The sequence below is a fragment of the Bos indicus genome, chromosome 6, assembly GCF_029378745.1.
Source record: "Bos indicus isolate NIAB-ARS_2022 breed Sahiwal x Tharparkar chromosome 6, NIAB-ARS_B.indTharparkar_mat_pri_1.0, whole genome shotgun sequence".
In the NCBI taxonomy this organism is placed as follows: domain Eukaryota; kingdom Metazoa; phylum Chordata; class Mammalia; order Artiodactyla; family Bovidae; genus Bos; species Bos indicus.
In genome coordinates this window covers 113,306,884-113,333,829 of record NC_091765.1, presented here as the reverse complement: position 1 = coordinate 113,333,829, position 26,946 = coordinate 113,306,884, and positions in this window count along the sequence as shown.

Below are 26,946 nucleotides of genomic sequence, written 5' to 3'. Positions count from 1 at the left end.
ATCTTGGGAACTGAAGGACTCTAACATGTTTGAAACCAGGCTCAGGTCTACATCCACTGGCATCACAACAGACCCTCCCGTGCCAGAATCTTCCTCCCCTGAGTCATCCTTGGGAGTCTGGGATAGACGCTCCGCTTGCTTCTGAGTGGTGAAACTTTTGCCAGTGCTGGTCTGTGCTCGCTCCTGGTCCATCCGGGCCAGGATGACTTGGGATCGTACAGACTCTCTTTCACAGGTGCTTCTTCTCCAGGCTCCTGTGTTTCAAGACCCTGTCATCATCGCTGTCTAAACATTCAGGCCTCCTCATCCAGATCACCAGAGTCTGACTCCCTCTCACCTCCCTCCCCATGCCACCCCTCTAGGTTGATATAGAGCCTCTGTTTGAGTTTCCTGAGCCATACAGCAAATTCCTGTTGTCCATCTATTTTATATATGGTAATGGAAGTTTCTATGTTCGTCTTGGAACAAGGAACACTCTTGGGGGGTGAGGTATATGGAAAGAGTTACATTGACTTTTTAAATATTGTTACTATTTTTTAACTTTTTATTTTGTTTTGGGCTATAGCCGATTAACAGTGTTGTCGTAGGTTCAGGTGAACAGCAAAGGGACTCAGCCGTATACACACAGGTATCCATTCTTCCTATAACTCCCCTCCCATCCAGGCTGCTACATAACATTGAGCAGAGTTCCCTGTGCTGTAGAGTAGGACCTTGTTGGGTATCTATTTTGCTTTATTTTTGTTTATTATTTTTTAAACTTTGTTTTTTAATTGGAGGATACTTGCTTCACAGTATTGTGTTGGCTTCTGCCATGGTACAACCTGACTTAGCCATAAGTATACACCATATGCATGCATATGTCCTCTCCCTCCTGAATCTCCCTTCCGTCCCCCACCTCATCCCACCCCTCCAGGTTGTTACAGGGTACAGCACCCGGTGTTACATGGCAACTACCCATTAACTATCTGTTTTACAAATGGTAGTGTGTGTGTCTCAGTGCTACTCTCTCAATCCGTCCCACCCTCTCCTTCCCCGCAGCGTCCAAGTCTATCCTCTACATCTGTGTCTCTGTTCCTGCCCTGGACATAGGTTCATCCGCACCATTTTTCTAGATTCCGTATGTATGGGTTAAGATGGTTCGATGGCGTCACCAATTCCATGGACATGAACTTGGGCAAACTATGGGAGGTGGTGAGGGACAGGGAGGCCGGGCGTGCTGTAGTCCACGGGGTTGCAAAGAGTCAGACACGACTGGCAGCTGAAGGACAACAACATGATATTTGTTTTCCTCTTCCTGACCTCCTTCACTCTGTGTAACAGGTTCTAGGTCCATCCACCTCCCTAGACCTGACGAATCAGTAGGTATGTGTCCATCACAAGCTCCCTAAGCATCTCTCCCCTCATCCTTCCACCCCGGCAACTGTAAGTCCACTCTCTGTGACTGTGAGTCTCTGTTTCATAAGGAAGTTCATTTGTATAATTTCTTTGTACAGTCACATTAGCTTTTCCTATTAATAAGCCCTATCCTTGGCTGTTCTTACAGAAGACAGATATTAATCTTTTTCTTTGGTTAATAAAACTTTGGAAAATGAATCATTATTTAATAAATAGCATTTATTTATTTATTTGACCCTATTAAAATCTGGGGTTCTAGGTAGGAGATAGCAAAAGGGACTTTTGGTAGTGAAAAAAAGGTTAGGAACCACTGCCCGTGTACAATAAGGCAAAAAGTTACAAGCTACAGCCCACAGGCAAATGTGAGCTCTAGAGGAGTCTGACTTGAACAAGGTTTGTTTGGCTTTAACTTGATCTGGTGAGCATTCCTGGTGGCTCAGTGGCAGAGAATCTGCCTGCCAATGTAGGAGATATGGGTTGGATCCCTGGGTTGGAAAGATGCCCTGGAGAAGGAAAACCCACTTCACTAACTGTGCCTGGGAAATTCCATGGACAGAAGAGCCTGGTGGACTACAGTCCATAAGGTTGCAAAGAGTCTGACATGACTGATAGACTCAGCTTTTACATTACCTCTATGGAAGATGGAATAACGGTCCTCCAAAGATGCCCTGTCTTGTTTCCTGGAACCTGTGAATGTGTTAGGTTACATGGCAACAGCAAACTGAGGTCGTAGGCAGGATTAAGGCTGCTGTTCCTCATCCTTAATATAAGGAGATGATGCTGGATTTTCTGAGTGCACCCCATGTAATCTCAAGGGTCCTTATAAGTGGATGAGGGACATGAAGCAAAATCAGAGAGAAGCACTGTTGCAGAAGAAGGGTGGGAGACATGCAACTTGGTTGGTTTTGAAGATGCAGGAAGTGGCCAGCAAGCCAAGGCATGTAGGTGGCCCCTAGAAGCTGGAAAAGGCAAGAAAAAAAATTCTTTCTTAGATCCTCTGAAGAGGGACACAGCCCTGTGACACCTTGGTTTTAGCCCAGTGAGGCCTATGTTAGACTCTTGACCTTCAGAAGTGCATGATAAAAAAATATGTGTTTATGGGACTTCCCTGGTGGTCCAGTAGTTAGGGCTCCACCGAGGGATGGGTTTGATCTCTGGTCAGAGAACTAAAATCCTGAATGCCACATGCTGCAGTCAAAAAAAAAAAATTGTGTTTTTAAGTAAGATGTGAAATTTTCGGCAACTTGCTACAGCGAAAAACAAACAAACAAACAAAAAAATGAACACACTGCTGAATTCCCAGAGGATAAAATTTTTTTTGCCTCTTTTTGATCCTTATGTTTTCAACCTAATTCTTTTGAGGTGTTTCATAATCCTGGCGAAATCACTAAGCCGAGCAGAGCTGCAGAAGCTCCCTGACTTTCCTATCAGAAAGTGTTGATCAATAAGAGCGCTTGCTGCCTTTGATCCAAGCTTCAGTGCTGGTGTCTGTAAAGGACTTTCAGCTACACAAGAGAGGGGCACTTTCACTGTTCTAAAAGAGTACTGAGTGATAATTCTTACTGTGGGATGGTTGGATTCCCTACTCTGTGGGATATTAGCACTGGATTCTCACATGGTTTGGAAGTCGTTTTCAGTTGCTAAGTCATGTCTGACTCTTTGCAACCCCATGGGCTGCAGCACGTCAGGCTCCTCTGTCCTTCACTATCTCCCAGAGTTTGCTCAAACTCAGATACATTGAATCGATGATGCCATCCAGCCATCTCATCTCCTGCTACCCGCTTCTCCTCCTGCCATCAATCTTTCCCAGCATCAGGGTCTTTCCCAGTGAGTCAGCTCTTCGAATCAAGTGGCCAAAGTGTTTTAGCTTCAGCATCAGTCCTTCCAATGAATATTCAGAGTTGATTGCCTTTTGAATTGACTGGTTTGATCTCCTTGCTGTCCAAGGGACTTGATGCAGGATACAGGAAGCTTGGGGCTGGTGCACTGGGATGACCCAGAGGGATGGTATGGGGAGGGAGGTGGGAGAGGGGTTCAGGATGGGGAACACGTGTACAGCCGTGGTGGATTCATGTTGATGTATGGCAAAACCAATACAATATTGTAAAGTAATTAGCATCTAATTAAAATAAATAAATTTAAAAAAAAACTAAAAAAAAAAGTCTTCTCCAGCACCACAATTTGAAAGCATCAGTTCTTCAGCACTCAGCCTTCTGTATGGTCCAGCTCTCACATCCGTACATGACTACTGGAAAAGCCATAGCTTTGACTAGACGGACCTTTGTTGTCCAAGCGATGTCTCTGCTTCTAAACGCACTGTCTTTGTCACAGCTTTCCTTCCAAGGAGTAAGTATCTTTTGATTTCATGGCAGCAGTCACTGTCCATAGTGATTTTGAAGCCCCAAAAAATATAACTGGCCACTGTTTCCACTTTTTCCCCAACTATTTTTCCATGAAATGATGGGACCAGAAGCCATGATTTTAGTTTTTTGAATGTTGAATTTTAAGGTTTGGAGGAGTTCAACATTTTTCTCAAACACAAATTTCCTGGGCTGGATGCATCATGCTAGTTAGGAGGAGAAAGTCTTATCAGAGAAGGTATGTTTTCATTTGTCTTTGTATGAAAGACCATGGAGGCCTTTGGAAGGAACTAGGATTGAGAGGCAGGAAGAAACAGCTCTTCAAAGATGCCCTGGAGCAAAGGGCAAGGGTGAGGGGAGCAGACACGGCTTGGACCCAGATGAGATCCAGTTAGGATCATGCAAGGACATGAGTCCTTATGTGCAAGTTGCAGCCAGAGAAACTTTGGGAAACTTAGGAAAATACCCTTTTCCAGGTTGATGTATGCATAGAGTTCCAGGCCCCTCCCAGCCAAGGTCTTTTGAGAAAGGCCAGCTCATAGAATGGACATGAGTTTGAGCAAGCTCAAGAAGATGGCTGAGGCCTGGCTTGCTGAAGTCCATAAGGTCGCAGAGAGTAGGACATGACTGAGCCACTGAACGGCAACAACTTACAGAAATGGAAGTGGCAGCCTCGTCCGTTGGGGGGTTTGCAGAGTCCCAGAAGACACTCTTCTCTGGGCCTGGCATCAACACCATTTGAGAGATGGAAGCAGGAGTCAGGAAAATGGAGACATCAATTTTACTTTTGAGTGTATACCGTCAACAGTCGAAAGCAGGGACAAGAACTGATATTTATACAACTCTATTCATTGCTGCTAAGTCGCTTCAGTCGTGTCTGACTCTGTGCGACCCCATAGACGGCAGCCCACCAGGCTCCCCCATCCCTGGGATTCTCCAGGCAAGAACACTGGAGTGGGTTGCCATTTCCTTCTCCAATTCATGAAAGTGAAAAGTGAAAGTGAAATTGCTCAGTCATGTCCTACTCTTAACGACCACATGGACCACAGCCTACCAGGCTCCTCTGTCCATGGGATTTTCCAGGCAAGAGTACTGGAGTGGGGTGCCATTGCCTTCTCTGAATATTCATTGCAGTATTGTTCAAAGTCATCAAAAGTTCAAAGCAAACTAAACGTCCATCCACAGACGAATGGTTAAAAACAGTGTGGTGTCTGCATAAAAAAGAATATTTTTCAGCCTTAAAAAATAAGGAAATTATAAGACATGCTGTAATTCAGGCTTCCCTGGTGGCTCAGAGGTAAAGAATCTACCTGCCAATGCAAGGGACGCAGGAGACATGGGTTTGATCCCTGGGTTGGGAAGATCCCTTGGAGGAGGAAATGGCAACCCACTCCAATGTTCTTGCCTGGAGAATCCCATGGACAAAGAAACCTGGTGGGCTGCAGTCCATGGGGTCACAAAGAGTCAGACATGACTTAGGGACTAAACATCAACAAAATGCTTGGCAAAGGTGTCCCTTAGAAAATACCTCGGGGTAGCTGCGGAAGAGCCACTCTGGTGGGAGTAGAGGCTCTATGAGATGGTGATCTTGGTTTATGTTTAACTTGGGTCTTGATTTTGAACCAACTGTGATATTGACACGACCTCAGAATAAATGCAATTGTGACATATTCCACAGTTTACCCTCCTGGACTCACTTATCCTGCCTCATGTTCTTTCAAGTTTCTGAGTGTTATCATATTCTTGTGGGGTGACAGCAAGGGGCACTGGGAACCAGTTGGGGGGCAGATCAGATGGGGGAAGGATGGGTCTGCCCCGCCTCAGCTCCAGGCACCTTCTCTATCTGACCCTCACGCAGTGTCTTCACACCATTGGCTTCTGTTTGGTCCTGGGTCTCAACACAGAAAGAGTCCTGTCTGACTCTTTGTGATCCCGTGACTGTAGCCCATCAGACTCCTTTGTCCATGGAATTCTCCAGGCAAGAATACTGGAGTGGGTTGCTGTTCCCTTCTCCAGGGGATCTTCCTGACCTGGAGATCAAACTCACATCTCCTGCATTGCAGGCAGATTCTTAATGGTCTGAGTCACCAGGAAGCTATGATTGCTACCAAATCCAAAAGTTTCAGTTTACTCCAAAGTGTAAAACCTGCCACTAAACGGAATGCTTACCATTTGTCTTTGCATTTCAGAAGTGTGTGACTTTAAGGTTCCTTCTTGTCTCTCCAGCATTCACGCTGTGAAACTGAGCTTTTCCCAGACACAGGCCAATCCCTTCCTTCAGCGTGACAGATTATGAATGCATTTTCGTAGATACATTCAGACGCCGGCATGATCTCCCAGTGACGTCTTAAAGCCAGGTGACTGAGGAGACCCGTTTAGCAACTTGGAAATTGCCTGAGCAGAGCTTTTCTGAGGTTTAGGACATAAGCCCAGGTTCAAGTGGGACTTGTCTGGGATGGAGCAGGGAGAAATCACGCACCCATTGGCCACTGGCAGCAAAGAGACCCTAAGCCAAGCACCATCTGCCTTTCTCCTTCCTTGTGACTGAGAATTTACCAGGTAAACTGTGGGACCTGTGTTGCCTAAACAAACAAACAAGCAAAGCAAGAAAAAAGTCTGATAGTAATTACCTTTTGCAGGGGCACAATTTAACTGAAATCTCTAGACAGAAAGAGGGGATTCTAGCTCCCAGAAACGATGCTGCCGAAATGTTATTTGGAAAGGGAATCCATAGGTGGGAGCTTAATGCTCCAGATTTATGTGTGCTGTTAGCTTCTGAGCAATATAATTATTGTGTTTTTTCTGCCTTGAGCTACTGCCTCCAGTTTCTGAGAATAGGGCTCGAATATTTCCCACTTGATGACATTTATTACCATCACCCCTCATGCAAAACTCACCTTAGTTTTCCATCTCCCCAGCCTCCACTGAACCTCTTGTTTACAAAGAGCCACTATTTCTATTCCCAATTGTTAATGCAAATATGAATCAAGCATCAAAGATTCATTTTTGCAAGTTTGTATTGAGGTAGACTTCCTTGTCTCAGAGAGCTGAGAAATCGCCGATGGATTCAGATCCCTGTAAAGCATCTGGGCTGAAACAGATGAGAACCCAGGCACGCAATCGCTGGCTTTGTAATGTAGACAGGTCTGAGGATGGACCCGGTAAGTGATGCCTTGATTTATGAACACATTGTGCTGGGGGATCATTGCCCTGAGAAGACATAATTATTGGAGGCAAAGCTCTCCTCTGTGTGAGCATCAGTTCTCTCTCTAGTCTGTCCTGTCCTGACTCTGGCTCAGAATTGGTGGCTGGGTGGCACTTGCTTTTACTTTTTCAACTCTGGAAGTTGAGGAGCCTATTCGGTGGGACTGTACAGATGAATAATAGCTGGTTTGTGTCCTGTTTTTCCAGCATCACCATCCTCATTCTCATCCTTACCATCATCTCCATCACCATCAAAATAGTGGCCCGCCATTACTAGGGCTTCCCTTGTGGCTCAGCTGGCAAAGAATCCACCTGCAATGTGGGAGACCTGGATTTTATCCCTGGGTTGGGAAGATCCCCTGGAGAAGGGAAAGGCTACCCACTCCATAGTCTGGCCTGGAGAATTCCATGGACTGTATAGTTCATGAGGTTGCAAAGACTCAGACACGACTGAGCGACTTTCACTTCACTTGCCATTACTATGATCGTCTTTCCTAAAATTTATTGAGAGTCTTCTCAGTCCAGTTCTGTTAAGCACTTTATTTGTTGCTGTTACTTATATATGTATTTTTTGTTTTTTTTTTTTGTTCATTAGTTTTTTGTATTTTTTAGATTCCACATATCAGTTGTATCATACAGTATGTCTTTCTCTGTCTGACTTAATGTCACTTAGTCTAGAACCCTGCAAGTTCATCTGTGTTGTTGCAACTGGCAAAACTTCATTCAGTTTTGCGGCTGAGTAGTATGCCATTGTACATATGTACCAAATCTTTATCCATTTGTTGATGGGTACTTAGGTTGCTTCCATATCTTAGATATTGTAAGTAATTCTGCTGATAACATTGGGGTGCATGTATTTTTTTCAAATTCGTATTTTCATTTTGAGGAATGTGTTAGGCACTTTAGCAGTATAATCTTGTTTATAACTCTTAAAACAACACTGCAAACTGGATATGATTGCTCTCACATGGCAGTAAGGTACCTGCATTTCAGAGGGCTTAAGTGTCTTACACTAAGTCGTAGGGTGAGACTTGAACACTGATCTGTTTGACTTTAAAGCCAGTATCCTCACTATCACACTGCCTTTCTTAGAGTCTAACTAGCCATTTCTCTAAACAGAGGTTTTGTCATGCCCCACATTAGTGGGATTGGTAAAGCCAGATTAAACAAAAAAACTTTATTCAAGCTGCATGCCGAGGTGAAACAATGAACTTCTTTCCCCAAGCTCATTACAAGTATTAAGTGTTTAGTGATTTAATTAGGACATGTCTATTAACAGCTTTTACTGAGGTCAGTGGAATACAAATGTTTTGCAACTTGGCATTGCTGTTTGATTTTGTCTGGCTTTACCTCTTTGTGGATCCACCCGCAAGCCCCTCTGAATGAAAACCTTCATCCTTCTAATGGTGCATTCCCATGCATGACTGTTTTATGAATTTTCTTGACTTCAAGAAAAGGAGAGGTTGGGGATATTTTCCAGTTCATAAGACTTCATAAGATACAATGACCAAAGATGTTAAAAAAAAAAAAAAAAGTGAAAAAATTCAATTCTTCTGCTGGATTCATGAGCAATGGATGGAGTGTCTGTGAGAAGTGGGGCATCTGATGGAGGGCTGGGAGCACTGGAGGTGGTGGAGGGAGGTGGCTACGTTGTAGGATAAAATATACCATTTGTGTCTTGTAAAAGTTTTCTCCCAGCTGTTTTCTGCTCAACTCCATCATTGTTTCTTGACATGCTCAGGACCTTGGCCAGTGCCAGTTCATTTACTTTTTAACAGAAAGATTGGATTAAGGTATAAGGGAAAAGTCATTACAGTGACAGGCTGAAAAGAGAAGAGGAGATTTGACCGAAAAAATGTTTAGGGGAAACACACAAACTGTCATTTACTCTAGTTTTAATTATTTTTTTAGAAAATTGATGGAGGATCTAATGCTCTCAAAGGATGGAGTCTTAAATATGAGACTCATGTTTAAGAGGAGAGAAGAGAATTATTTAAAATTGGAACTAGAGAGAATAGCGTTGAAACATATATAGTATCATATGTGAAATAGATCACCAGTCGAGGTTGGATGCATGAGACAGGGTGCTCAGGGCTGGTGCACTGGGATGACCCTGACGGATGGGATGGGGAGGGAGGTAGGAAGGGGGTTCAGGAGTGGGGACACACGTACACCCATGGCGGATTCATGTTGATGTATGGCAAAAGCCACTACAATGTTGTAAAGTAATTAGCCTCCAATTAAAATAAATAAATTAATTTAAAAAATAAATAAAATTGGAACAAAAACATGAGATAGTGAGGGTCTCTAGGTTCTAGAGAAATCTATAAGGCATGTTTTCTAAGCTTAGAGAACTCGGGTTCTCCTTAGGTCCACCTTCATTCTCTTCGGTGGTCTCAGCCCTTTTGGTTGGATGCTGGGGAAGAGGGGTTTAAACCAATGCAGCAAGCATAACTCATGCTAATTTTCCAACCCCTGACTTGGGCAAGAGCTTTCCTGGTGCCAGAGTTTTCTTTCTTGCAGAGGTAGTGGTGGAATAAATCCGACGGGGTGCTCTGGGCTCCCAGACGTTTAAATTGTTTACACTCAGCGAACCCTTGTCAATTGAAAATGCAGAACCTAAGAAAACTCAGACCTAGATACCATTCTAGTTATTGCAGTTAGGCTTATTGCCTCAACATCTCTTCCTTTGCCCCTGCACACCCCTCCCACAACTCTTCCAAGACCCTTTTGTAAGGTGGAGCTACTTAATCTAAATGTTGCCCTTATGTCTAGCTGTCTTTATAGGTTTGTGGTTTAAAAGAAAAAAAAAAGAGAGAGAGAGTATCATAGACTGGGGAGGGGCCTGGTTACCAAGGCAACTGAATTGGTTGCTGGTGCTTTTCCAGTGTCAACTGCTCAATTTGCTAGATCATTTGTGGAGAGTTGTTTCTATGACGTATGACCTTTTTAAAGCCTTAATGACCCAGAATATTCGAATCGTCTCATCACCCCCTGGGTGATCAGTTACTGGGAGCCCAGAGACAGAGGATCTGAAAAGACACATTTGAGCAAGGCCAAGTTCTGTCTTATGCCTGGGGTCTACACACCCGGCCTTAGGGATAACGTACTGTCTGTATCGTTACGCCCCTGCCAGCCTCAGACAGCTGGGCTCCCAGGAGCCCTTCATGGCTGAAATCTTCCCCTGGGCTGGCAGCTCCCACTCCAGCTGGGTCCACCCAGTTTTACATTTCTCCTTTACTCTTTTCAGACAATTGTTCGTTCACCAGGGTTGTGGGGCCACATTTTATTTATTTTTGTGATGTTGTCCAGCGCCTAGCTCAGGGCCTATGGCAGGAGTTGGTAAATATTTGTTGAAATGTGTGTGAAATAATTGGGGCTTCTGTGGTGGCTCAGATGGTAAAGGATCTGCCTGTGGTGCCGGAGACTCAGGTTCAATCCCTAGATCGGGAAGATCCCCCTGGAGGAGGGCATGGCAACCCATCCCAGTATCCTTGTCTGGAGAATTCCATGGAGAGAGGAACCTGGCAGGCTACAGTACATAGATCACAAATAATCAAGTCTTCCCTTTACTTCCTGAGACCCAAATAACCCATATATCAGTCAATAAAAGTGTACTAATTGGAGAAGGAAATGGCAACCCACTGCAGTGTTCTTGCCCGGAGAATCCCAGGGTCAGTGGAGCCTGGTGGGCTGCCGTCTATAGGATTGCACAGAGTCGGACATGACTGAAACGATTTAGCAGCAGCAAGCACTGTATTACTTTGCTAAGACGCCCTAACAAAATACCACAGACTGGGGTGACTCAAAAACAGAAATTTAGTTTCTCACAGTTGCAAGGGCTGAAAGTCCAGGATCAAAGTGTTGGCAGGCTTGGTTCTTCTGGAGCCTTTCTCCGCAGCTTAGAGACGGCTACCTTCTCTCTATCTCCCCATTCAGTCACCCTGCTGTCTCCTTTTGGGTCCAAAGTTCCTCTTCTTCTAAGGACAGCAGCCAATTTGGGTAAGGATCCACGACAATGGTCTCATTTTTACTTAATCATCTTTTTAAAGACCCTGTCTCCAGGTGCAGTCACATTCTGAAGTTGCAGGGGTTAAGCTTTCAACACATAGATTTTGGGTACACATTTCAAGCTATTAGAAGCACCTGTCATTTGTCAGCACCTGTGCTAAGCCCTGAAGGCAAAGGAAAGTGATTTTCAGAATTCTTGACATTAGTTATGGCTGGGATGCTGAGCATTCAGGACTGGACTGGCCGGGCTGATCAGAAAGGACGCTTGTTGTAAATGATTGGTGTAGTTATATGTATGCATCCTTGCTTAGTCTCAGATATGGCATCCCATGGTCCCAGGTCTCACACAACATGTAGTGGGAGCCCTAGCAATGAAAGAGTAATTCTAAGGGTGGTGAGTGTTGGAAGCATTAGTTGAGGCTGCTGTGGAGGTATTGTTACTGTCGCTCAGTCACTAAGTCATGCCTGACTCTGTGCAACCCCGTGGACTGCAGCACGTCAGGCTCCCTTGTCCTTCGCTATCTACCAGAGTTTGCTTAAACTCGTGTCTGTTGAGTCCATGATGCTATCTAACTGTCTCATTCTCTGCCTTTTGTTTTCAATCTTTCCCACCATCGAAGTCTGTTCCATGAGTGGGCTCTTCGCATCAGGTGGCTAAAGTATTGGAGCTTCAGCTTCAGCATCAGTCCTGAATGAGAATTCAGGGTATAATGAGGAGAAGGGGACGACAGAGGACGAGATGGTTGGGTGGCATCACCGACTCAATGGACATGAGTTTGGGTAAACTCCGGGAGTTGGTGATGGGCAGGGAGGCCTGGCGTGCTGCGGTTCATGGGGTCGCAAAGAGTCAGACACGACTGAGTGACTGAACTGACAATGGGAAGTTACCCCCTTGGGTGTTTGTGAGGGGCGGGGTAGGGAATGATTTCATGAGAAAATGCTTCCACTCTTGGCCAATGCTTTCACCCTTAAGTTCTTTTATGCAGACACCAGTGTCATCTCCCCCAACCTTCCTCAGTTCAGTTCAGTCACTCAGTCGTGTCCATTCCTTTGTGACCCCATGAATCGAGCATGCCAGGCCTCCCTGTCCATCACCAACTCCTGGAGTTCAGTCAAACTCATGTCCATCAAGTCAGTGATGCCATCCAGCCATCTCATCCTCTGGCGTCCCCTTCTCCTCCTGCCCCCAATCCCTCCCAGCATCAGAGTCTTTTCCAATGAGTCAACTCTTCTCATGAGGTGGCCAAAGTACTGGAGTTTCAGCTTTAGCATCATTCCTTCCAAAGAAATCCCAGGGCTGATCTCCTTCAGAATGGACTGGTTGGATCTCCTTGCAGTCCAAGGGACTCTCAAGAATTCTTCTCCAACACCACAGTTCAAAAGCGTCAATTCTTCGGCGCTCAGCCTTCTTCACAGTCCAACTCTCACATCCATACATGACCACAGGAAAAACCATAGCCTTGACTAGACGGACCTTTGATGGCAAAGTAATGTCTCTGCTTTTGAATATGCTATCTAGGTTGGTCATAACTTTCCTTCCAAGGAGTAACGTCTTTTAATGTCATGGCTGCAGTCACCATCTGCAGTGATTTTGGAGCCCAGAAAAATTAAGTCTGACACTGTTTCCACTGTTTCCGCATCTATTTCCCATGAAGTGGTGGGACCGGATGCCATGATCTTCGTTTTCTGAATGTTGAGCTTTAAGCCAACTTTTTCACTCTCCACTTTCACTTTCATCAAGAGGCTTTTTAGTTCCTCTTCACTTTCTGCCATAAGTGTGGTGTCATCTGCATATCTGAGGTTATTGCTATTTCTCCCGGCAATCTTGATTCTAGCTTGTGTTTCTTCCAGTCCACCGTTTCTCATGATGTACTCTGCATATAAGTTAAATAACTGGAATTTTAAGTCTGGATTCTTCCTGACGATAATACTCTTAAGATCCTTATTTTTTCTAGATTTCAGCTGAAGAGTTACAGACACTATGTGAGGAGACAAAATTAAGGGGTTATCTTATGTTTTGTGGAATGGTGTGGGATTTAATGGTTGAGTTAAAATGGTGAAGTAGCAAGGTAGAATAGAAAAAGGGAATAGGAAAGACAAGATCAAAGTAAAGAGGGTACAAGATGCCTTCCTTTAGGAAGTGCCAGGCAAGTTTTATTAACCATGCTGCTGTGCTGCACTCACTTGTTCAGTCGTGTCTGACTCTTTGTGACCCCATGGAGCCTGCCAGGCTCCTCTGTCCCTGGGATTCTCCAGGCAAGAATGCTGGAGTGGATTGCCATTTCCTTCTCAGGGGGATCTTCCTGACCCAGGAATTGAACCCAAATCTATTGTGGCTCCTGCATGGCAGGCAGATTCTTTCCCACTAGACCACCTGGGAAGCCCTTATTAATCATAATAATAACTAACACATTATGCTTCTTCTCTGTGTTCAACTCACAGGCATTAAGCATATACTGTATGCCTGGAACTAGCATCAGAAGGGAAAGCAAACGGCAAAGAAGGTGGTTACCTTTGTGTCATTTACAATCTAGAGAGTGGCTTCCTTCGTATTTTATAGCGGATGTTGCCCTGCACCTCTCAAATCCCCTTTTAGAATCATCCTGCCAGTTCTTCAGTTTTATTTATTTTTTATTGTAGTATAGCTGCTTTACAAAGTTGTGTTAGTTTCTGCCATACAGCAGTGATTGTCATACAGAATGAAGTAAGTTAGAAAGAGAAAAACAAATATCATACATTAACATGTGATAGCTCTGTGTATTCTTGCCACCTCTTCTTAATACCTTCTGCATCACTTTGCTGACAAAGGTTCATATAGTCAAAGCTATGGTTTTATGAGTAGTCATGTGTGGATGTGAGAGTTGGATCATACAGAAGGCTGAGCATTGATGCTTCCCAACTCTAGTGCTGGAGAAGACTCTTGAGAGTCCCTTGGACTGCAAGGAGATTAAACCAGTCACTCCTAAAGGAAATCAACCCTGAATGTTCATTGGTAGGACTGATGTTGAAGCTGAAGCTCCAATATTTTGTCCATCAGATGACAAGTGCCGACTCATTTGAAAAGACCTTGATGCTGGGAAAGACGGAAGGCAGGAGGAGAAGGGGACGACAGAGGATGAGATGATTGGATGATATCATTGACTCAATGGTCATGAGTTTGAGCAAACTCTGGAAGATAGTGAAGGACAGAGAAGTCTGATATGCTGCAGTCCATGGGCTTGCAGAGAGTTGTACATGACTGAGCGACTGAACAACAACAGTATTAACATGTATGTGAAAAATTGTATCGATCTCATTTGCAAAGCAGAAATAGCGATACAGATGTAGAGAGCAGACATCAAGTGGGGAAAGGTGGGTGAGATGAATTAGGAGATAGAGATTGCCATATATACACTATTGGCATGATCTTTGGGCGTGCTCAGTCGTGTCTGACTCTTTAAGACCCCTCAGGGCTTCTCTGCCCATGGGATTTCCAGGCAAGAATACTGAAGTAGGTTGCTATTTCCTTCTTCGTATACATGTATAATGTATATGCTATTATGTGTAAAATAGATAACCAATGAGAATCAACCATATAGCACAGGGAAATCTTTTCAACTCTATTTCTCCAGCTCCTAGTTAGTGTTGACACACTTGTAGTTCACAGGAGCTGTCATCAGCCAAAGAGACCTGCCTCTCTTTGGGTTACTCTCCCTCTTGAAGGCGGCCTGCATCCGGTGATGCAGAGACAGGGGCTTTGCTGTTTTTGTTTAGTCACTAAGTCAGGTCCAGTTCTTTTTCAACCCCATGGACAGTAGCCCACTGGGCTCCTTTGTCCATGAGATTTCCCAAGCAAGAATAGTGGAGTGGGTTGCATCTCTTTCTCCAGGGGATCTTCCTGACCCAGGGATCGAACCCAAGTGTCCTTCATTGACCAGTGGATTCTTTACCACTGAGTCGCCAGGGAAGCCCTGAACACAGGCTACAGAGGACCAACTCTTTGCCCCAGTTCCAGACCCCTTTAAAGGGCTGTCCCAGCTCAGAGCTCCCCGGGGAATCAACTGAGGCTTCTGCTGTGGCTGCATCCTGGTGCAGCACGTCCCCCATCCAGGCCTTCATCCCTCAGCATCCCATCGGTTCTGACTGTGGGTAGCACACTCTAAAAGCTTCCTGTGTACGCTCTCCATCTGAGAGTCTAAGATGGGAAGTCTGATCTAAGATACATGGATTTAAAAACAAAATCCCAACCATAACTGAGGTTGCTATGATATTGTTATTTTTTTATTGGGGTATAGTTGCTTTACAATGGACTATAAAGAAAGCTGAGTGCCAAAGAATTGATGCTTTTGAACTGTGGTGTTGGAGAAGACTCTTGAGAGTCCCTTGGACTGCAAGGAGATCCAACCAGTCTGTCCTAAAGTAAATCAGTCCTGAATATTCACTGGAGGGACTGATGTTGAAGCTGAAATTCCAATACTTTGGCCACCTGATGCGGAGAGCTGACTCATTTGAAAAGATCCTGATTCTGGAAAAGATTGAAGGCAGTAGGAGAAGGGGACGACAGAGGATGAGATGGTTGGATGGCATCACCGACTCAATGGACATGGATTTGGGTAGACTCTGGGAGTTAGTGATGGACAGGGAGGCCTGGCGTGCTGCGGTTCGTGGGGTTGCAAAGAATCGGACACAACTGAGCGACTGAACTGAACTGAACTGAACTGCTTTACAACGCTGTGTTAGTTTCTTTCAATGAAATGAATCAGCTGTGTGTGTGTGTGTGTGTGTGTGTATCCTCTCCCTCCTGGGCCTCGCTCCCCCACATCACATCTCTCTAGGTCATTACTGAGCACCAAGCTGAGCTCCCTGTCTACACAGCAGGTTCCCACTTAGCTGTCTGTTTACACATAGCAGTGTATATGAAAGTGAAAGTGAAAGTGAAGTCGCTCAGTCGTGTCTGACTCTGTGAACCCGTGGACTGTAGCCCACCAGGCTCCTCCGTCCATGAATATATATGGAGCAGTGTATATATGTCAATCCTAATCTCCAAGTTTGTCCCACCCTCCACGTCCCCGCTGTGTCCACACCTCCGTTCTCTAAGTCTGCATGTCTATTTCTGCTCTGCAAATATGTTATTATTCCCATTTAACAAATTAGGAAATCAAGGCTTAAAGAAGCTGAATGACTTGCTGCAGATTACAAAGCTAAAAAGTGATAAAATTGGAGCATGAACCCATTACTTCCTGATACCCTTAAAAAGTCATGTGCTCTTAAATATGACGCTGCTCTAACTTAGGGTGACAGGGACCCTTGGCCTTGAGGATGAGCAAGACTTGGGCAGACCGGAGTTTTGAGGACAACTTTTTCCCACCTCCCAAGAGTTAACTTGGATGTCCTCATTGTCTGGGTGAGAATCAAATCATTTACTATTGATCTTAAAAAAGCTACTGTTCCTTTTTCCTAAAGTGTCTCTGTAAATGCAACGTATTGATTTCCGAAGGACAATTCGAGCCAATTTATTTTTTTAAAACTAAGAAAATATAGATTTTGTTAAAAACTTGACTCTGTAAAGTCATTTTGATTTCTCATTATTGTGTTCTATCTTCTAACTCTCATCCAAGAAGGCCAAACGTTAACAAAGTACAGGAAGGGTTGATATTATTGACATACTTTGTCTTCACAAGGCTGAAGGCTTTAACTGAAGTGCAGAGGGCTTCTTCAATCCCGCTCTGTATGTGCACGCCTGTGTGTTTAATGGCCACCAACGTGCTTTTCTGTTCATGCTTTTACTTGAGAGTCTGGAAGGAAGGATTTGGTATCCCTGTTCTTCAAATGAGGAAAGGAGGACTCAGAGGGATTAAAGTGCCTAGGTGACAGCTCTAGAGAGAGAAGAGCCTGTACTTGAAACCCCATCATCTGTCCCCCACAGCCTAACTCTTATGGCCACTGGTTGGCAAAGGCATCTCCGTCTAGAACTGGTCAGCCTGTCTGAACCCAAACCTGATGTGTATTTTCCATCCCTCATCCAAGCTAATGATAGCAGTTTCCACTCAACTATCTATGACGGAAACCCCAAATATTCCTGAATCTTCCACTTCCTATTTGCTTCTTTGCCTCCTCCTCCATTTAAAACTGCATCTTTTAATCTTGTATCCAAATATTGCTCAGATCTCACTGTACTTTGTCTGTATCATCACTGTCTGTCAGATTCATAATGCAATAGTCCCCTAACTGGTATACAGCTGGAAAATGGATGTTCTTGGAGTTCCTAGGTAGGTTATAGTATTGTCTACAAATGTGGGACGCTTTGTCTCTTTCTAAAAAAATTATCTCTCTTTTTGTCTTCTATTACTGAGATTACCAGGACTGTTGCAAAATACTGAATAATAGTGAAAGTGAAAGTCACTCGTTCGTGTTCGACTCTTTGCAGCCCCATGGACTATGCAGTCCGTGGAATTCTCCAGGCCAGAATACTGGAGTGGGTAACCTTTCCCTTCTCCAGGGGATCTTCCCAACCCAGGGCTTGAACCGGGGTCTCCTGCATTGCAGTCAGATTCTTTGCCATCTGGTCACCAGGGAAGCCTAACAGAAACTATCACACTTTATGGTGAAACACTAGAATAAGGCCCACTCATCGACTTTTTCTGGCCTGGAGAATTTTCCATGGACAGAGGAGCCTGGCGGGCTATAGTCCATAGGGTCACAAAGAATCAGACATGACTGAGCAGCTTCACGCACACGCGCACAGGGAGAAACATCACAGGGGTCATACACGGGCTTCGGCGGCCGCTGGGGGATTCACAACGCGTCTTCTACTGATAACAGGTTGCTGTATGTATGTGTGTGTGCTCAGTTGCTTAGTTGCTCAGACGTGTCTGACTATTTGTGACCCCATGGACTGTAGCCCACCAGGCTCTTTTGTCTGTGGAATTTTCCAGGCAAGAATACTGGAGCAATACTGGAGTGGATTGCCATTTCCTCCTCCAGGGGATCTTCCAGACCCAGGCATCGAACCCACATCTCTCTCATCTCCTACACTGGCAGGTGGATTCTTTACCACTAGTGCCAACTGGGAAGCCCTTACTGTATATATACATACAGATATGAAAAAAGAAATATATATTATGTATGTAAAATTATGTACATATGATTATATACATATATAATGTATACTTCTTTTGATAATTTAGAATTATATACATATATTTCTATTTTCCTAATCTTTTATGATAGCGGATTTCATTAATGTATTTTTTCCTATTGTTCACTCACTCCTAATGTTTCCCCTAATATCTAAAAAATACAAACCAGATTTGTTTGTTCACATTTTACAGGCATACCTTGGAGTTACTGTAGATTCAGTTCCAGGCCACTGCAATAAAGAATATATTGAAATAAAGTGAATCATCCAATATTTTTGGTTTCCCAGTGAATATAAAAGTTATGTTTCCGTTATACTGTATTCTGCTACGTGTGCAAAACTATTGCTAAGAAGTGGTAACTACCATCAGAGCCTTAAGCAAGTCGTAATCTTTTTGCTATAATAAGATCAAATATCACTGATCACGGATGACCATAACAAACAAGATAATACAGAAAAAGTTTGAGATATTTTGAGCATTACCAGAATGCGATAAAGAGACAGGAAGCAAGCAAATGCTGCTGAAAAAAAATGGTGTTGATCGACTGACTTCGTGCAGCCTTGCCACAAACTTCCAGTTTGTAGGAAGTGCAATACCCGTGAAGTGCAAGAAAACGAGGTGTGCCTGCAACTTGGAATTTGCTGTTTATGCTTGTAATTAAGTTTTGGCCAAAGCGGTGCATGAGTGTTTGTATAATGTCTGTACAATGGATGTGTTTGGATCTGGTTTTAGTACCAGGATGATGGTAATCCAACAGAAGAAGCTGAAATACTTCTCATATTTTTCTAAGCTCTGAAATAGTTGACATAAGGTTTAGTACTTCTCTTGCAAAACAATTTTATAGAACAAGTCTGGTGCCTGATTAGTCCCAAGCCTTGACTGTATTTCACATTTCTTTCTTAATTATTAACCTATTCAGTTTTTAAGTTCTGGAGTCAAATTTGTTCATTTATGTATTTTTAGAGAATCATACGTTTCATCTGTCACCTCCTGTTGCCATGTTTCATTGCAAGATATTTTGCTGCCAACAAATTAAGGAAGATGAGAGCTTACAATAAAGGATAATTTGAAAATATTAAACACTTTATATATTTAGCTTTGGAACAGTGAAGTACAGGGGAGCCGGACATGCTACCCCTTCCATGGGGCCAGAAAGAGTCAGACATGACTTAGCGACAGAACAACAGCAATCACAATATGTAGCTTTACAGAAAACACTGCCCTTGTTCTCACTTCACTGTGAATCAGTGAACAGTCTAGCACGGCCTGATACTGAGACGAGGACTGGATTTGGGGAATCACTGCTTTACAACTGATCTTTTAAGGCTTGTTCTCCCTCCCGCACATCCCACCGTTTCTTGAATATTCCAGACCCTCTTCTTTCCTTTCCCTTCCTCCCTCCCTTCCTGTATTTCTTTCTTGCCTCTATGTATTTGCAAACAATTCCTATCTCTTCCTGAAATGTCCTTCCTCTGCTTCCATACACAGAAGTGACAGTTTATGTGAGGGATAGATTTTTGAAAAATTTACATAATTTAAAACTAACATAATTAAAAGATTAATTTTCTCATAGATCTAATGAAAGAATTTCTGGTGGTGCTTCTTTCTTTTTTTTTCCTCCTAAATGTCATTTTACTGTAAAACCATAAATACAACACTGACAAGAAATCATTTCAACAGCTGATCCTCTAACCATTAAAAGCCTTGGCATCAACCAACTGGGAAGCAAGAGGGGTAGGGTGATGAGTTCTGGGTTGGGGCTTTAAGGAACCAAGTGGACCCTTCCTCTTCTCCCTGTTGGACAAGAACAGACAGGTAAAAACAGCAACACTGAAACAGCTCAGTTTTCAGTTTTATCACTTTGTAAATTTTTTTTTTTTCTGTTCTTTTCCTCCATTTGACATCAGTGAAAGTTTTAATTATCACAAAACTGATTTTGCTGTAAATGGAGAAAGGGCACCAAAACAAAATGAAACCAAAAGCCCAAAGGTCAAACTGCGAACCCTAAATAAACCCTCAGGTCTGATCAGGGTCTACGTATCAGAAGAACCGTCAACTCCAACCCCATGCAATGTGACTCTTTGGAGGACTGTTGCAGCCACACCAACTTGACACACGAGTGTGAACAAGCTCAGCTGCTACAGCAGGGGCAACACTAGGTAACCTTTTAAAAAATACAGTACAAGGTACACAGGCTCCCAGGACAACCCTGCATGAAGCCCTCGTGGAGATCTGAGCCAAGCACTGATTGTTTGTAAAAATACCATGTTGCTACAAAAATATAAATTAATGCTACTGGTATTAAGAAATATCAGACACGTACAACTTAAATATTCATTAATACTTACGAAAACTCTCCCCTAAAAAAAGATGTTTTTTGTTATTTTGTAATTTTTTATGTATTTTTTTAAAGATGAGTTTCTTGCACTAAAAGAGAGAGACACAGTCAGATGTGCCTATAGTATTGCCTAGAATGTCTTCACTGCTGAGAAAGGATGGGGGGCAATTCAAGACTACTGGGTGGGGCTGGGAGGGAGGGGGCACCAAGACTTAACTGCTATGAGAAGATCACTGATGTGAAGTCTCCGGGGAAAGAAGAAGGTAGGTTCCATACATGTGTGTTAATACAGGCTTAGTTGCTCAGTCATGTCTGATTCTTGTGAGCTCATAGACCGTAGCCCACCGGGTTCCTCTCTCCATGGGATTCTCTGGGCAAGAATACTGGAGTGGGCTGCCATTTCCTTTTCCAGTGTTAATATATGATATTTGTTTTTCTCTTTCTGACTTACTTCACTCCATGTGACAGTCTCCAGGTCCATCCACGTCTCTGCAAAAGGCACTATTTTGTTCCTTTTTCATAGCTGAGTAATATTCCATTGTGTATATGTACCACATCTTCTTTATCCCTTTCTCTGTTGATGGCTTTCAAGTCCTGGCTGTTGTAAGTAAACAGTGCTACAGTGAACACTGGAGTTAATGCATCTTTTTGAATTATGGTTTTCTCTGGGTATATGCCCAGGAGTGGGATTGCTGTTTCTTACGGTAGAGATGAATTTATTTGCAAAGCAGAAACAGACACAGATGTAGAGAACAAATGCATGGATACCAAGTGGGGATGGGGCAGGGGGAGAGTGGGTGAGATAAATTGGGAGATTGGGATCGACATATATATACTATTGATGCTATGTGTATTGATAAAATAGATAACTAGTAAGAACTGACTCTATAACACAGGGAACTCTATTCAATGCTCTGTGGTGACCTAAATGGGAAGGGAAACCCAAAACAGGGCTATACATATGCATGTAGCTGATTCACTTTGCTGTACAGCAGGAACTAACACAATATTGTAAAGGAACTATACTCCAATAAAATAAGAAAAGGCAGGATAATCAGAAAGCAACTGAAAATAATTTATGCTTTTTAAAAATATCTCTTCTTCACATGGTTGTACAAAATGACTTCCTGACGGCTGGGATCTGAATGGCTCCCCCCGCAGTCCTTCAGGCCCCTCTGTCTCCTGGCCGGTGAGCCCCAGTCCTGTGCGAGTCCATGAGCTTGCGCACTGCCTGGGAACCAGGCCTCCTGACATGCTGGGAGAGAAGGGTCTTGGGCGGGACCAGCTGGCACCGGTTTTGGGAACAGTGTAACTTCAGCTGGCCTCAGACTCCATGGTTTCTGCTAGCCTGGATTTCAGGAAGTGCTCTAGGGCTCCCAGGCCCCTGACATTGTGGACATGGCTGGGCTGTGCCCTTTTAAGGAACTTAGGTTTCAAGAGTCAAGGTGCCTGGTGGGATGTTGGGTGGGGGGCATCCCCGTGGGTCCTGATGCTGATGCCCTACTGCAAACCTAGCAATTCCTTCTCTGCACGCAAGTTGAATCTTTAAAGCAATGCCTGCGGTGGTGGTGGGGCGGGGAGGGTCATGACTAGAACAGACAGCAATCTCACGCCCTTTACCCTCATCAAAGCGGGGGCAGGTGCCTCTCCACACAGAATCCACAGGGCCCCTCCAGGGAACAGTGAGGCGCCTCAAACCCAAATGAGAGCAGAATGGTGGGTATTTCTGTTTACCAGCTCAAGTGCTAGCAGTGTAAACACTGTCTACAATTCACTTGGCATAATGACATTGAAAATAAACAATCCCTGATGAATTAAACAATGGTTTGAAAATTGCATAATTTCAAATTTTGTGCATAAATTGGGACTTTATTAATATTTTTATTCACATAGCTTCAAATTAATTCAATGTTGCATAATATGCAGTCAGCCTCCATTATACTCCCTTCTCTGATTTCTCATTAGCGCTTGATTATGTGTGTGATATAATTGCAGTAGTTGCGGCAGGAACCTTCACTCATTCTCCTCAACACAGGAGATGCTGTCTGATTGGGTAGAGCCTGAGCCTTGATTGGGCAAAGTTAATGTTTAACTGGTAAGCATGTAGTACCTTGAAGGGAGGTGACCCTGCATCCAGTTTCCCTGACTTTGCTCTGGTTAATTACATTGGCCACCATATGGTCACCCCTGGTCAGGACTCATCAGCAGCTAGATTCCTTGTCCCTCCCACTTGCAGATGACAAGCTCACCTAGACAGACCTGCTTGCTCTTTTGGTTCTGCCTTGCTCCCTGCTCTTAGAGGAAAAGCTCAGCCCCACAGACCCTGGCACCCAAGGTTCAGGGAGAGAGACTTACTGGCTTCTTTGGACTTTGAGCCTTTCCATATAGTCTGCTGCTGCTGCTGCTGCTAAGTCGCCTCAGTCGTGTCCGACTCTGTGCGACCCCATAGACGGCAGCCCACCAGGCTCCACCGTCCCTGGGATTCTCCAGACAAGAACACTGGAGTGGGTGGCCATTTCCTTCTCCAATGCATGAAAGTGAAAAGTGAAAGTGAAGTCGCTCAGTCGTGTCTGACTCTTTGCAACCCCATGGACTGTAGCCCACCAGGTCCCCTGTCAATGGGATTTTCCAGGCAAGAGTACTGAAGTGGGTTGCCATTGCCTTCTCCCTCCATATAAGTCTGGTCCAGTGTTTACCTGAACACAGGGTATTAGGAGTTCCCAGTTTCTCTCTCTTATATTAACGTGCTTTGTTTCCTCCAGTGGCTTGTGTGTACAGACAGACACACCTCAGAGATATTGTGGGTTCAATTCCAGACTACAACAATAAAGCAAATATTGCAATAAAACAAATCACATGAGCATAGAAAAGTTGTGTTTACCCTATACTGTTGAAGAATTGATACTTTCAAATTGTGGTGCTGGAGATGATTCATGGGAGTTGCTTGGACAGCAAGGAGATCAAACCAGTCAACCCTAAAGGAAATCAACCCTGAATATTTGTTGGAAGTACCGATGCTGAAGCTGAAGCTCCAATACTTTGGCCACCTGATGTGAAGAGAAAACTCATTGGAAAAGATCCTGATGCTGGGGAAAGATTGAAAGCAAAGGAGAAGCGAATGGCTGAGATTGAAATGGTTAGATAGTATCACTGACTCAATGGACATGAAGCTGAGTAAACTCTGGGAGATGGTGAAGGACAGGGGAGCCTGGTGTGCTATAGTTCACGAGGTTGCAAAGAATTAGACTCTACTTAGTGACTGATTCCAAAAACAACAGTGACTGAACAACAACAACCCTACACTGTAGTCTGTAAAGTGTGAATTAGCATTATGTCTAAAAATAATACACCTATTTTAGTTAAAAATTACTTTACTCTTAAAAAGTGCTAACCATCATCTGGGCCTTCAGTAAGTTGTAATCTTTCTGCTGGTGGAGGGTCTTGCCTCAGTGTTGATGGCTGCTGACTGACCAGGGTGCTGTTTGCTGAAGTTGGAGTGGCTGTGGTGATTTCTTAAAATAAGACAGAGGTAGAATTTGCTGCATTGATTGACTCTTCCTTCCATGAATGATTTTTCTGTAGCATGCAGATGTGTTAGATAGCATTTTACCCACAGTAGAAATTTTAAAATTGGATTCGGGACTTCCCTGGCAGTCCAGGGGTTAAGGCTCTGAACTCCCAGTGCAGGGGGCACAGGTTCAATCCCTGGTCAGGAAACTAGGATCCTGTATGCTGCTCAGCCAAAAAACAAACAAACAAACAAATTAAATTTGAGTCAATTCTCTCAGCTGTTGCTTTGTCAACTAAGTTTATGTTAAATTCTAAATCTCTTGTTGTCATTTCAAGAGTCCTCACAGCATCTTCACTAGGAGGAGACTCTATTTCAAGAAACCACTTTTTCTGCTCATCCATGAGAAGCAGTTCCTCCCTGTGAAAATTTTGTCATGAGGTATCAGAAGTTCAGTCACTTCTAATTCTAGTTCTCTTGCTACTTCTGTTTCACCTATAGTTACTCCTCCACGAAAGTCTTGAACTCTCAAAGTCACCCATCAAGTGGGAATCAACAACCTCTTCCTGTGAGTCATGAATACTCTTCATGGCATCTGGAATGGTGAATCCTTTCCAGAAGGTTTTAAATGGTCTTTGCCAGCTCCATCAGAGGAATCACTATTTATAGCAGCGATAACTATGGAAAGTCTTCCCTTGTGACTCAGCTGATAAAGAATCTGCCTGCAATGTGGGAGACCTTGGTTCGATTCCTGGGCTGGTAAGATCCCCTGGAGAAGGGAAAGCTACCTACTCCTGTATTCTGGCCTGGAGAATTCCATGGACTGTATAATCCATGGGGTTGCAAAGAGTTGGACACGACTGAGCGACTTTTACTTTCATCTAATAGATGGGCTTCCTAGGTGTTTGGTAGCTCAGCTGTAAGGAATCCACCTGCAATGCAGGAGACCCTGATTCAATTCCTAGGTTGGGAAGATCCACTGAAGAAGGGATAGGATACCCACTCCAGTATTCTTGGGCTTCTCTGGTGGTTCAGCTGATAAAGAATCTGCCTGCAGTGTGGGAGACTGGGTTTGATCCCTGGGCTGGGAAGATCCCCTGAAGAAGGGAAAGACTACCTACTCCAGACTGAGTGACTTTCACTTCACTAACTTTATGAAATGCAGGTTTTAAGTAATAAGACTTGAAAATTGAAATAACTCCTTGATCCATGGGTTGCAGAATGGACGCTGAGTTGTGTGCTTAGTCATGCCATCACGTCAGACTCTTCGCTACCCCATTGACTGTAGTCCACCAGTCTCTTCTGTCCATGGGATTTTTCAGGCAAAAATACTGGGGTGGGTTGCCATTTCCTCCTCTAGCGGATCTTCTCTACCCAGGGATCCAACCCCAGTCTCATGTGTCTCCAGCAATGCAAGTGAATTCTTTACCTGCTGAGTCATCAGAGAAGCCTGGATACTGTATCAGCAGGCATGAAAATAACACGAATCTTATGCATCTCCATCAGAGCTCATAGGTGACCAGGTGCATTGTCAGTGAGAAGTCATATTTTGAAAGGAATCTTTTTTTCTTCTATGCAGTAGTTCTCAAAGGTAGGCTTAAAGTATTCAGTAAACCATGTTGTAAAGAGACATGCTGTCATCTAGGCTTTGTTGTTCCCTTTATAGCACACAGACAGGGTAATTTTAAGGTAAATTCTTAAGGGCCCTGGGATTTTTGAAATGGTAAATGGACATTGTCTTTCAGTCAGGAGCTTCATTAGACCCCAACAAGAATCAGTTTGTTCTTGGAAGCTCTGAAACCAGGCACTGACTTCTCCTCTCTAGCTATGAAAGTCCTAGATGGCATCTTCTTCCAGTTGAGACTGTATGTCTACATTGCAAATCTGTTCTTTAGTGTAGCTTCCTTCATTAATAATCTGAGTTGTATCTGGATAACTTGTGTCACCTTCCATCAGTACATCAGCCCTTGCTGCATCACTTTGTACTATGATGTCATGGAGACAGCTTTCTTTTCGTATATCTCATGAATCAAACTCTGCCAGCTTCAAACTTTTCTTCTGCAGCTTCCTCACTTCTCCCAGGCTTCATAGAATTAAAGAGAATTAGGTCCTTGTTTCAGATTAGGTTTTGGCTTAAGGGAATGCTATAGCTGGTTTGCTGTTCTATCCAGGCCACTAAAACCTTTTCCATGTCAGTGATAAGGCCGTTTTACTTTCTTATCATGTGTGTGTTTATGGAGTAGCACTCTTAATTTCCTTTGAGAACTTTTTCTTTGCTTTCACAACTTGGCTAACTAGCACAAGAGGTCTAGATTTTGGTCTCTCTTGATGTTTTACACACATTCCCAGATGGTGCAGTGGTAAAGAACCCACCTGCCAATGCAGGAGACGTAGGAGACGTTTTGATCACTGTGTTGGGAAGATCTCCTGGAGGAAGAAAATGGAAAACCACTCCAGTATTCTTACCTGGAGAATCCCATGGACAGAGGCCTGGTGGATTACAGTCCATGGGGTCACAAGAGTCAGACACAACTGAGAACAATGCAATACTCATTGACTAAGCTTAATACTCAATGAATAGGCTTAATCATTCTAATTTTTTATTTGAAGTGACAGATGTGAGACTCTTCCTTTCACTTGAACACTTAGAGGTCCTTGAAGGGTTATTATTGGCCTAATTTCAACATTGTATCTCAAGGGATAGGGAGGCCTGAGAGGAGAGGGGGAAAGATGGTGGAACAGCCAACTGGTGGAGCCACCAGAACACATATAACACATTTATCAATTAAGTTCTGTATCATGTGGTTCTGTGTCATGGTTCGTGGTGCCCCCAAACAATGACAATAGTAACAAGAAAGATCACTGATTACAGATCACCATGACAAATATGATAATAATGAAAAAGTCTGAAATATTGTGAGAATTTCAAAATGTGACATGAAAACATGAATTAAGCCAATGCAGTTGGAAAAATGGTGCCTCTAGATTTGTGCTATGCAGAGTTGTCTCAAA